At 44.8% G+C, this 12,909-nt stretch overlaps 1 pseudogene; it reads right to left on the bottom strand.

Annotated features, from left to right (window-relative positions):
- Positions 1–7,847: 7,847 nt before the first annotated feature.
- LOC109392615 (melanoma-associated antigen D2 pseudogene) lies at positions 7,848–9,307 on the bottom strand (annotated as a pseudogene).
- Between the last annotated feature and the right edge of the window lie 3,602 nt (positions 9,308–12,909).

Below are 12,909 nucleotides of genomic sequence, written 5' to 3'. Positions count from 1 at the left end.
CATTGAATGACCCCTAAAGATTTCCCCAGCTCTCTAGCATGCTATCATCCTAATTTTAAGATTTGCAGATTTATTAATCCCAGAGGTGATTGTAGGCTGGAAATGGGGAAGTATCATCTGTCAGCATGAGAGTCATCTTATCTTGGAATCCTTCAGTTGGCCATCAGGATAGACCTGTAAAATGGATACCTGGAAGATAACCAATGCTTTCTTCAGAGTCTTCTGGGGCTTTGTCTACACAAGACCTCTGTGCTGGGCTGACAAAAGTCCCTCATTGTGAACAGAGGGTCCCCTGGAAGGAGCGAAGAGCCAGAGCCCGGCACTCCACACTGGAGTCTATAAATCATTTACAGTCAACCTGTGCATCCATTTCCTTTCCCCCAGCTCTGTTATCTCATTAGTTTTTAAGTGATGATCCAAACCTTGGTTTTTCTCTTCCTGGCATGGAAATCTGGAATTGAAGGCTAAGCAGAAGATGACAGTGGAGATAGAGTAGCGTCTCTGAACCACTGATGCGCTGGTAGATGTTTAACAACCAGCTTCAGTGTGACAGAAGCCATGGTTGGTAGTGTTTGCTGATTTTCATGGTATAAATACTCTCACCATGGCTGATTTCAAACTCCCAGTGTAGACTTGGGAAGAGATGAACAGTAGCACATCATTATACAGCATTTCTATCGCATAGATATGATAGATGTAAATAACCTTAAGAGTGCAGATAATGGTAAAATGTAGTAAACTAGTTAGGAAGCGATGAAATTTGAGTACTTGCTATCTTTACTTTTAATATAATTGGTTTAGTTGTAAGTTTATATAATTAAAAATATTTTTTAAAGACTTTTATTGGGGAATTGGGGGATGGGAACAGCACTGGGGAATCGGGGAAGGGGAACAGACAAGTTGCTGTCCTTTTGTTCTTCAGTCTAGTTGTGGAGGACGTTGCTTCACTGGCCCCTGTTGGCACCATCATTGCGCTCTTTCCGGGCGAGGCAGATCAGTCGCCGGCTTCTGGATGGCCGCTCACGCTGGCTGCTGGCTACACACGGTAGCCCATGGCAACTCAACAGGGGCTTCGGCCTACGCCATCGCCAGTGACTCACAGCAGCCCAGCTCCAGGTTGAGCTGTTGTTCAGCATCTTAGCTGTAGAGGGCAGTGTCACTAGCCCTCATATGTGGGGTCCGAACTGGGGCCCTCTGTCGTCCCAAGCTAGCTCTTAACCAACGCGCCACTTGGCCGACCCAATATATAATTTAATTTTTAATGATGGCTGTGTTTAATAAGCAGTTTGCAAAATTCCTGAAAATTTAGCAATCAGATCTCTGAGCTGGGAGCCACCTCCCAGCACACCATTGGAGCCCTGTGTCCTCCTTCTGGGCCACTGGGAGATAAAGTGCAAAAGATTTCTCTGTGGAATTTAACACAAAATATTTGTTCCAATCATGTATGAGTCTTTAACCCTTGCTGAGTTATAGGTCTTGCTACCTGCCCTCAAGGAGCTTAGAAGCTAGTAAGTAGGAGATAAGGTTTGTGTCTAACTGTAATGTAGGACAGACAGTGGTAAGTGGAATACAATGAATAAATGCATGTATTTCTAGAAACATAGAGCTAGAAAGGAGGAAGGAGCAGATAACCCTGAAGTCCCCTTCCACGGTTAATGTTCCAGGATGTTGATTCCCAGGAGCCTAGGGAAGCATTAAGGGCTGTGATTAATGAGGAGTAAGCCAGCCTCACCCTTGCCGTGCCCAGCTTCAGGAAATCTAGAGGCTATTCATAGAATGGCCTAGAGGGCCAAACGAGTGGTGCGTTGGTTAAGAGTTGGCTTGGGACGCCAACGCTGAGCCGCAGGGCCCTGGTTCGGACCCCACATTAGGGCCAGTGACGCGGCGCCCTCTACAGCTAAGATGGTGAGCAACAGCTCGACCTGGAGCTGGGCTCTCATGATTCGCTGGTGACAGTGTAGGCTGCAGTGGAGCTGCAGTGGGCTCCTATAAGCTACCGTGAGTGGCTGGCAGCTAGTATGAGCTGCCAAGAGCCGCCATGAGTGGCCGGCGACCAATCTGCCTCACCCGGGAAGAGCGTAATGATAATACCAACATGGGCCAGTGAAGCAACATCCTCCACAGCTAGACTGAAGAACAAAAGGACAGTAACTTGTCTGTTACCCTCCTCCAATTCCCCAATAAAATCTTAAAAAAAAAAAGAATGGCCTAGAGCATCTGAGCTAAATGGTCCCATTTTACGAGGAGGTAACTGAGGTTCAGAGAGAGGGGACTTAACTCAGTGTTACACAGTGAGTTTGGGCCAAGGACTGAGGGCTTTCCTATGGGGTGGGACTCTAGGTGCTTAAACTGGGCTATTCCCTCATTTCTGGCAAACCGGGATGGCTGGTCACCCTATGAGGGCGATGGTGTGCATCCCAGGCCGATGCTTCTTTCCAAATGTTCACTCTAACTAAATTCCCCAAGTCCCTGGTTTCCCCGCATTTTTTTTCCAGGCCCTTTCCAGGGCTCTGTGCCTACAAGGACTGCTTAGGCTGTAGAGTAAATTGGTGGGGGTGGGGGTGGGGCCTGGGGGTGGAATGGGAGGGTGGAGAGAGGGTGGAGGTGGCTGGAGAATGCCAGAAGAGATAGGATTTCTGGCTTTTTACACTCCTCTGCTAATTAGATAAGGGGGGAGGGGAGGGGGAGAACAAGCCTCCATGCATATTCTTTGGAGCTGTGACACTGAGCAGAGCTCCCGGGATTTTCAATCTCTGGTCTCCACCTCTCCTCCCAGGAAGCTTGTCTCTTCCCACCCCCTAGGGATACCTGACTCCCAGTCCAAATGCCACAGCTGCTTGAGCCCCGGACTCCCCCTTTGGCCTCCAATTTAGCCTCAGTGACTTGCAAAGTTCCTCAACAATATGCCCAGGGAAGGAAGAGGGGGGTACTTTAGTTTTCTCTTTCAGACCCAGTGTTCCTGGTATAGGGAGGCAGGCAGGAGGCCCTCCTGTGTGGAAAATAGGAGCAGTTGGCGGTCAGTTGAACATACGGGCTTGTGAGGGCTGGGATACATCAGAGGGGATAGTCTGCAAACAATGGCTAGATCTGTTTCATATTTGAAGGTGTGTTTCCTTTATCAATCTGGAAGCTTCCTAGGGCAAGGCCTTGTCAGTCCCAACCACATGGGGCTCTGTCCGCTTATTTCTCCCGTCAGACTTATGTGCCCCGATGGCAGAAGCTACATCTTCACCATTTGCCTAAGAAGGTTGGAGTTGGAGGCGCTCCTTCAAGGAGAGATTTCAGTTGGCTAAAACCCCTTTATTGCATTTTTTATTCTTTCCATTCTAAATTCCCATCTCTGAACACTGGATAGGGCCCAGAAGTTCCCAGTTAATGTTTCTTGATTGATCACTGGGGAAGAAAGTATCGAGATAATTGTGGGATTTTATTAGTTTTCAGACAAATATTCATCTACACGTCCATTTGTTCATTCTAAAAATATTTACTGAGTTCAGGCCAGTACTCAGCACTTACGGGTCTAAGATGAATTATCCTGAGTTGATGTTTTTATCCTGGAGGAGCTCTCAGTCTGTTCTGAGGGAGAAAAATATAAAACAGTTTATAACAATAAGTTATAAAGTCACAGTGAGGTAGATATAGCACTCTCTGGGAAGGCTGGAGGGCCAGTGACGATAATGAGGCAATTCCATAGAAGAGGACTTCTGATAGGGACCTGCCATCTGGTGGCAGTGAATGGTACTGCAGGCTTCTTGTTGATTCAGTGCTGCAATTTCAGTCTTTATTGAGCACCTGCCTAATGGGTAGCCAGCTCAGGGTTGGCACTGTGGTGGGTACACAGTAAAGCTCCTAAGATGACCTTTGTCTTTGAAAAACTTGCAGTGTGCTTGTGGATATAAAGCATAATTGAAAAAGTTATCAACCAAACAAATCTTTGATGTGCACACATAAACAAATGGGCCTAAAAAAAAAGTTAGTAATTCATGCTTGTTACCAAAACAAACAAACAAACAAACAAACAAACAACCCAAATAAAATGGAAATACATAATGTAAAAAGCGAGAGTCTTCTCCATCTCAATCCCTTGTAATTAACCATTATGAACAGTTTAGTGTGGATTTTTACTCTGCATATATACAAATGCTTATAATATAATTTACAAAAATAGAGTTGTGCTGTCATTCCTCAACTTGATTTTTAAACTTTTATTTCATGGGCCCCTTTCTATGACACTAAATATCAATCTACCTTGTTTTCTCTTAATTTTTATGTTAAAATTAAGCATTCTCATAAGCGTTCATAGTTCTATGAGGTTTGATAAGAAAAGCAGCAGTCCTCTTCAACTGTACCTCTATTTTCCTCTAAAGAAGCAACAATTTTCAATTCTTTTATTGGATGCTATTAGTATTACCTCCAAATTTCTGGAAAACCTATTTGAATCCTATTTATTGGTTTTTCAATTTTAGGTATTTAGGTATCTGTTGACATTCCACCATGAAGATGAGGAATTGCCTCTCTTTTTTTTCCTCACCCATCAAACACAAATGCATTTTTCTTACCCTCCCATATCCCAATATAGTTAAATAGTAATTTTACTTAGGTCAGTATTCAGTGTTTACATTATGATCATGTAAATAATATTTATAATATAAACCAGGCTTACTTTTCTTTTCCTACTAGTCTTTTCATTTTCTGTGGAATGAATAGTTTTTTTCTGTTGTTTCCTTAATTTTCTGTGTAGTTATCACCTCTTCCAGCCCAAACTCTGCCATTTTTCTAAAATACTTCTCAAGACATTTAGGTCTCCAACCTGCTCCAACCTGGCCTAGTTACTTCTCTACACACTGCACAGCTGTCATCTTAGTATCTTCTTTCACAATCAGGATGGGGGTTCGCTTTGCTTCTCCACTTTGTTGTACATTCTGTCTCTTAAACCCTATGTCTTTCTATCTCTCTTTACTCCCTCATTTTGGTGGACAACATACGTATTTCAGTAGTTTCCTGAGAAAGGGTGTAAAGAAAGCAACATTTTTGAGAACTTGCATGTTTGAAAATCTTTATTCTACTTTTATTTGATTGATATTTAATTTTTTTAAAAAATTAGTCCTTTGGCAGGAAATAGAATTGTAGGCTGGAAATAATTTTCCTACAGAATGTTGAGGTCATTGTTTCAATGTCTTCTAGTTCATCTGTTGAGAAACCTTATACTGTTTTGAATGTTAGTCTTTTATAGGTAACCTGTTCTTTTTCTCCCTACCCCCACCCCTTTGGAAGCTTTCAGAAACTTTTCTTTATTCCCAGCATACTGAAATTTCGCAGTGATGTGGCTTTGGTGTAGAACTTTTTCATTTCTTATGTTTAGTACTCATGGATTCTTCCAATCTGTAAACATATGTCTTTTTGTCCTGGTGAATATTCTTGTATTATCTCTTTGGTAATTTCTTTCCCTTCAGTTTTTGTGTTCTCTTTTTCTACAATTATTTGTGTGTATACGTATGTGGGTATTGAACCTCCTGGACTGATCCTCTCATTTTATCTCTTTTCTGTTTTCCACCTTTAAAGAAAATTTGTTGTTCTATTATCTAGGAGGATTCCTCAACTTTATCTTCGAACCTTTATATTAATTATTTTTTGTTCTGTTTTGTTTTTTTGTTTTGTTTTTGTTTTTTTAGCTGAGCCATCCTGCCACCTGTTGGCAGCTCAGCGGCAGCTCAGCTCCGGCCAGGCATCAAGCTGCTGTTGCTCAGAGCTCACACTCTTGAGCGAGCTCTTAACCAACTGAGCCACTCGGCCGGCCTATATTAATTCTTTTTATGAAACCTTCATTAAATCCAATTCTTTGCTTACTCCAGTCCTATAATTGTATAACAATGTGGCTGGAGAGAAACACATAACCATGCCGCTTGGTTTCACTTTACAATCATAACCACCTACCTAAGGTGGTCTCTTAATGCTGCCCAGCAATCCTACTTTATTTCCTTAGTCCACTTACTCTCCCACTTTCTGGGTGACTCTTTCATAGCTTCTCCTTCCTCAGATCTCTAATTCCTCCTCTCTTATTCTCACTCCCAATCGACTTCCTATATTACTGAGAAAATAGTGAATCGGAAGAGAACTTACATGAGCTTCCATCACCACTTATATCCTCTTAGCTGTATCTATGCTCTAGAACCTCTCTTCTGAAGCAATGGATGAAGAAGTGTGCTTCTATCTAGAGTAGTCAATCCGCTGTGTATCAGCTCCCATCCCTGACTCCTCCCATTTCTATGGGATCCTTTCTATCAGCATATAAAAAGTTTTTCCCCCATTAAAAATAAAATCATCTCTTGACCCTACTACTCTCTCCAAATACCACTCCATTTATCTTCTCTTTACAGCAAAACTCTTTAAAATAGTTTTCCCTACATACAGTCTCTAATTTCTCTCTTTCCATTCTCTCTTAAACCTAATTCAGTTAGTCTTTCACTCTCATCATTCCACTGAAACTACTCCAGAGTACTAGTGATCTCCACATTGTCAGATCCAGCATTAGTTCCCAGTCCTCACTTTAACTGATCTTACAGCAGTATTTGATATGAATGGTCCACTCTCCATCCAGGTGATGGCAGAAGAGCCCAGTGGGAATGTTTGGTTGGTGGTTGGAAGCTTGGCTCAGAAGCTGGGGGGAAAGGACATAATTTTGAAGGTCTAGATTTGGGAGTCTGTTGCAGAGAGGGAATAGTTGAAGCTGTGATATTGTATGAGGCATCAGAGAGGAGGGAATTGAGAGAAAGGAGCAGAGGACCAAAGGCAGATTCTCAGGGAAGTGACACCAGCAAAGAAAGCAGGGGGAACAAATAGAGAGTAAGGCTGCAGCAACAGGGAGCTGCGGAGCCCCAGGACAATGTAAGCGGAGCAGTGGCGCCCAGTGATGAATATAGTAGCTGTGTGGCAAAAGAGCAGCCATGGTGGCTGGTGTACTCAGGAAGGCTCACAGCAGAACTGGGACTTGGAGATGGGTAGACGGAGGATGGAGATGCAGTCAGGGAGTTTCCAGAGTAAAAAGCATGAGAACCAAGGTGCAACAGGCAGTTCTGACCATTGAATGCATGTGCAGGGCAGGGAGTTGTTCAAGTTTGTGAGTGGAGGGTTCTAGCCAGGAATTCTTAGGTGATAAATGTGTATAGAAAGAGTTGCGTCAGTTTGTCGATCAACATACATATTTTTTGAGCACCTCTGTGTACCTGGCACCAGGTTAGGTGCTGGGAACATATCTGTGAACCAACAGACCAAGGCCCTGCCCTTCAGAGCTTACCCTTTAGCAAACCAGACAGGTCTCCACAAGTAAGCAGGGAAGATTAGACTTTATCCTGTGGGATATTGCTCTTATGTGGCCCAATGATGGGAGCTGGATGGATAGAGGTCCCCAGCCTGCGGGGGACATGGCGAGGGAGTGTGTGCAGAGGAAATGCAGGCTGTTGAAGGGTCTCCAACAACTGCACAAGCACGTGAGCCTGAACTGTGAGCACACGGACTAGGCTGAGTGTATTGGAAAGGCCGGGAAGTGGTCGGAGTTTCTTGAGAAAGTCATTCATTTGGAGAGATTGACAGCTGATTTATAACCTTTGCAAGGGGAATTTGTGTTTTATAAGAGTAAAGCCTTTGTTTGGCTTAAGCTGCAGGAATGAAACTCTGATGATGGAATTATTGGCTTGAGTCAGTAGGAAGAAGGGGTATTTAGTATAGAGGATAGTCAGAACCATCCCTGGCTCTGAAATCACACCTTTTCAGGAGCTATCTACCTCCTCAGAGGCCAGCTCTTACCTTCCATGTGATGTGAGGGGTACTGCTTCAATCTCTGGACATCATTTTTTTTTTCAGAAATGGCAAATAGATTTAATATAGAGTGTCAACTTCAATTGATTGATAGTGGCTGCCTAGAGTGACGTGTTGAGTAGGTTTCTGAGGATGCACCCTGGCTTGAAGAGAAAGACTGCTGGGATAAGCAGTATCTGAAATCTCACTTGTAGGAGAAACCACAGGCACCAGAGTTGCCACTGCTGCTGGCACCAGCTCCACGGAGGCCAGCGAAGAGCCCAAACATGAGAGAAGCGGTCAGGCTGGCACTGGCACCAAAGCCGGCACTGGCACCAGTGCTGGCACCACCACTCTCTTGGGCTTGGGCTTTGGCTTTGGCTTCAGCTCCTGCCTGGATCCGGGCTTTGGCCTAGGGTCCAATATCAGCTTCGTCCCAGTTACAGGGCCCAGCAGCATTCTCAGAGCCAAGCCCAATGCCCATTCGAGCTCTAATCTCAGTCCTCGCCTTGGCTTCAGCTGCAGCCTCAGCTGCAGCCTTCATATCTGCTTCCATCGCCTCTCGGTACTGAGCTGCCCATTCCTTGGGATCCTTCTTTTGTACCTTGCAGGCAAACTTGAGGACTTTCATCTTGCTGGTCTCATAGTAGGAGCGCAGGCCCCAGAAGAACTCATACTCAGGGGGATTGCTATTAGGGACTCTGGCATAGTCCAGGTACTTCTGCTTCACAAACTCATCAGTAATGAGCTTCTTCACGTCCCCACAAAGTGAGTGATGTATCCCAGGGTGCAACCCCAACTTGCGCAGCACCTCCCAGATGACAGCCTCACTGGACCGATTTCCATTCATGAAGATGATGCTAAGAAGCACCATGAGGAGACCCAGCTTTGGAGAGTCCTTGGTCGTTCCCAATATGCCTGCATCAGTGGGTTCCAAGGTGCTGAGAAGAATGTACAAGTGGTCATTCTTATCAATTTCCTTCAATTGGATCCCAAATACCTTCTCCAAAGAATAGCCCGCTCGTTCAGTGATTTCAGGGTGCACAGTGTATTCTTTGATGATGTCCTTCAGCATTTCTGAGCGCTTGATGGGAATCTTCGTCTGGTCTTTAACCAACAAGTACTTCACCAAATCATTTGCCCTCCCTTGCAAAAGGGCCACATCCCGAGGTGGTGTTGCTTCGGGCTCTTGGGATAACTGGAGCTTGGCTGCTCTGTGGCGAGCCTTGCCCCTACGGGCTTTAGGTGACCTCAGGGAGAGCAAAGCTCTCCGGGCCTAAGCAGCCAACCAAATCCTTGATGCCCTACGGGCCCAAAAGGCTATGGGGCCCCTTGAAGCCCTGTGAGCCATTGAGGCCATTAGGGCCTTTGAGACTCTACGGCCACCTGTGGTTCCAGAAGCCTGACTCTGATCACTGCTACCATCCTCTTCCCCATTCAGATGCTTCACCTTTCGGGCTTTCTTGGCCTTGACCTTGGGTCGAGTATCCTGATTCTCCTGAACCTGAAGCATTTGAGACCTTCACAACCTCTGAGACCTCTGGTGCCTTTGATGCCTTCGGTGTCCCTGAGACCTCCAAGTTCTGGGTCACTGTCAGTAGGGTTTGCATCTTCAAGTCACTGTCCTTTTCTGAAGCTTCAGTCTGAAAGTGGGTTGGACCCTTACCACTCTCGCTTGTATCAGACATGTCTCAAGTTGGCCTGGCAAGAGCGGAGTCTCGTCCTACAATTCCCGAGTGCGACCACTCTCTCCGAGCCCCTCCGAAAGTCGGAGACTCTCGACATCATTTTGACCATTCAGAAGCGGAAATTGGAAATCTTGGTTTTCTAGAGATGCAGTCATTCTCTGTTAATTCCAAAATGACTATAACCCTGCTTGCCCTGCAAACTCAGATGTCTCAGAGAAAACAAGGGAGAGGGGATAAAGATAAATGGGCAAAAAGCAGGAGGATACAGTCTTAAAAATTCTGTGTAGAAGTCAAAAGGGAAGACAAAGGAAACAGACAAAGGTTCTTCCTGAGCTTGGGACCAGCAGGGAAGGACGCCACTTCCTGATATATTTTAGAAATTTTATTGGGGAACAGTGTGTTTTTCCAGGACCCATCAGCTCCAGTCAAGTAATTGTTTCAATCTAGTTGTGGAGGGCGCAGCTCCTTGGCCTATGTGGGAATCAAACCGGCAACCCTGGTTTTATGGGCCTGTGCTCTAACCACCTGAGCTAACTGGCCACCCCCCTGAGATAGTTTTAAAAAGCAGCGGACAGCCAGAACTAAGAGAAAGAATAACCAACTCTTCCCATTTTTTCCTGGACTTACCCAATTTTAACACTGAAAGTCCCACCTTCTCGGAAAATGGGGCGACAGTTGATCATCCCATCAGACCTGGGCTTTAGCTTTTCATCTGTCATTATCTCCCTCCCGCTCTGAGCCTGAGTTTCCTCCTCAGTTGTGAAGTAGGGTACCTGGACAAAATGACATAGAAGAGCCCTTGCAGCCCTGCTAGAACAATCTGGAAACTTGCCCAGGCTACCTAACATCCAGACTGTCTCTTGGTGCTTGCCCTGAACTTGGGCACAACCAATCTTACCACCAGAGGGCGCACCCAAAGGCTCAGGGGCCAGCAAGTTCCTAAACAGATGCTCCTTTCTTACAGATTCTTCTGTGAGCGACATTTAATATCAGCAAACAGTGTATTACAATCATTAGTTGTTAAGTACAAAATAAAGTGAAGATTATTGTTCCTGGTTGTCTGAATGTTTCAAGGAATATGTAAACCAAAAATAAGAAACTTACTAAGAAAAATAAATTTCTCAAAGCTCTCAGCTGGCATTATATTCATTTAAATTATAGCCTGTACAATCATATTGAAATTGTATGTGGTTATAATTTCTATTTAGAATTTTGTTTGGCTACTAAAAGAATGATTCCTGTCTCTCAGTCTCTATTAATATCGATTAGAAACTGTCTCTGTTGGAAATCTTCTAAGTATATAGTGTTTTGAAATTGCCCTTTTATGCCAGCTTTATAAGGTCATCATCTTTTGGCAAGAATTTGAAAACCAGGGGCGGCCAGTTAGCTCAGGTGGTTAGAGCGCAGTGCTCAGAACACCAAGGTTTTGCTGGTTCGATCCCTACATGGGTCACTGAGATGCGCCTTCCACAACTAGATTTAAACAACTACTTGACGTGGAGCCTGATGGGTCCTAGAAAAACACACTGTTCCCCAATAAATAAAAAAAAAGAATTTCAAAACCAACTAATTTAGAAAGTAGTTCCATTGGACTTTTTCAGAGTTAGCAGTGGCATAATTTAAGAGCCTAGACCCTGAAGCCAGACTGCCTGCCTGGGTTCACATCTCAGCTCTGTAACTGACTAGTATAACTTCACGTTTCTGTACCCCTGTTTTCATCTGTAAAATGGGGATGATTTGAATGGTACCTACTTCATAGAGATGTCATGAGGACTAAACGAGTTGGTGTGTGTAAAGTGCTCAGACCTCCGCTTGGCACACAGTGCCCACTCTGTAAGTGCTGTTAGTGCAATGTCAGGTCCTTCCGCACAGGATTTTCATTAATTTGTTCCCTTATGTAATCCCAGTGCCTAGAACTGCGCCTAACTCATAGCAGGCATTTAATACTTGTTGAATGACTGTCTGTGTCTTGGGAAAAGGTACTCAAAGCGATATGTGGTTATTTATGACATTTTTCAAGCCCATGGGATTTATCTATTTTAACCCTTTAATTTTTATGAAGGAAAAACTGAGGCCCAGAGAGAAAGAATCTTCCCAATGTCAGATAAGCTTGGCTGACAATAAAATTAAATATGAAATCTTTGTCGGGAATGAAAAGCACTAGACAGAACCTCTCGTTCCTCACTTTATCTTTCTCTCTCTTTTTTCTTTTTTTACCAGTTGTTCTTGTCCCAATATTTATCAGAGCGTCTCGTGTAGAAACACTCAGCTTTCGTCTGAGTGGCTGCCCTGGTATCTGAAGGCACAGCGTCCTTTGAGCAGGCAGGAACAGTTTGCTCCCCCGGGAACAAAATGGCTTGCACTGAGAGAGTATGGATGGCTGTGTTCATGCTGTGTCCTTGGCTCCTGTGTTTCCACTCGCTCTGACGTCTCCTCTTCTTTCCTTCCTCAGAAAGCCTGGGACTCAGTGTGTGTCACCCGAACTCTCACAGCCACTCCAGAAATGAACACTGCACTGGTTTTGCCTAACACAGGCCTCGTTTCCAATCCCTTTTCAACCACTGACTACCTGTTTGACTTTTCTGTGCAAGTTCTTTTGCTTTCATAGCATGAGTTTGGGCTTCTATAAAATGTGCGTAATGCCACCACACTTACAGTGGAGGTAAGCCTTAGCAATGATATGGAGCCTACTGATTTGATTGTTCAACATGATGAATGAAAATAAGATCCACAGCAAGGTACGCTGTGGTTGCGAGTTGGGTTCTCTAGGAAACAAACTCAGAGATGGAGGGTTGCAGGCAAGACACTTATAAGAAAGTGCTCTCGGGATCAGCACCTGTGGAAAGCAGGGGAAGGAGACAGGACTGGGCAGAAGAAGAAGCTGGGCTCTGACACAGGCCCAGTGAACACCTCAGCTGACCACCCACAGGGAGCTCTAGAGCTGGGGTGGGCCTTCAAGATTGTTGCCAGTTGAGGTGAGGGAGCTGGGCCTTCTGACCGTCCATGTTATCAGTTATTGGGTACAGGCTGGTCCTGGAAGTTTTCTTGAGCCAAGGCATTCTCCAAACAGGCTGATAGCTGAGGGTCATGGCAACATTCCCAGAAGCTGGGGGAGTAAGTCCTGCATTCCTGAAGGGGGACCCAGGCAGTGAGCACAGCATCCATCACTCCCAAACTCCAGAGCCGGGCATGAAGTAAAGATCCTGTAAGCTTCCAGAGGGGAAACACAGGGCATCCACAGAGGGACAGGAATAAGAATAACCCCTCAAATTTTTCAAAAGTGCCATTGGAAGATAGAAGGCCATGGCGTAATGCCTTCAAATGTCCCATGAAACTGATTTCTAACCCAGAATTCTATTCTCAGCCAAACTAAATTTGCAGACACAATAAAGACATTTCAGATACATAGTTTTGACTTTTTTTGTCT

The sequence above is a fragment of the Hipposideros armiger genome, unplaced genomic scaffold, assembly GCF_001890085.2.
Source record: "Hipposideros armiger isolate ML-2016 unplaced genomic scaffold, ASM189008v1 scaffold_11, whole genome shotgun sequence".
Classification (NCBI taxonomy): Eukaryota; Metazoa; Chordata; class Mammalia; order Chiroptera; family Hipposideridae; genus Hipposideros; species Hipposideros armiger.
This window is presented reverse-complemented; position numbering and strand designations above follow the sequence as displayed.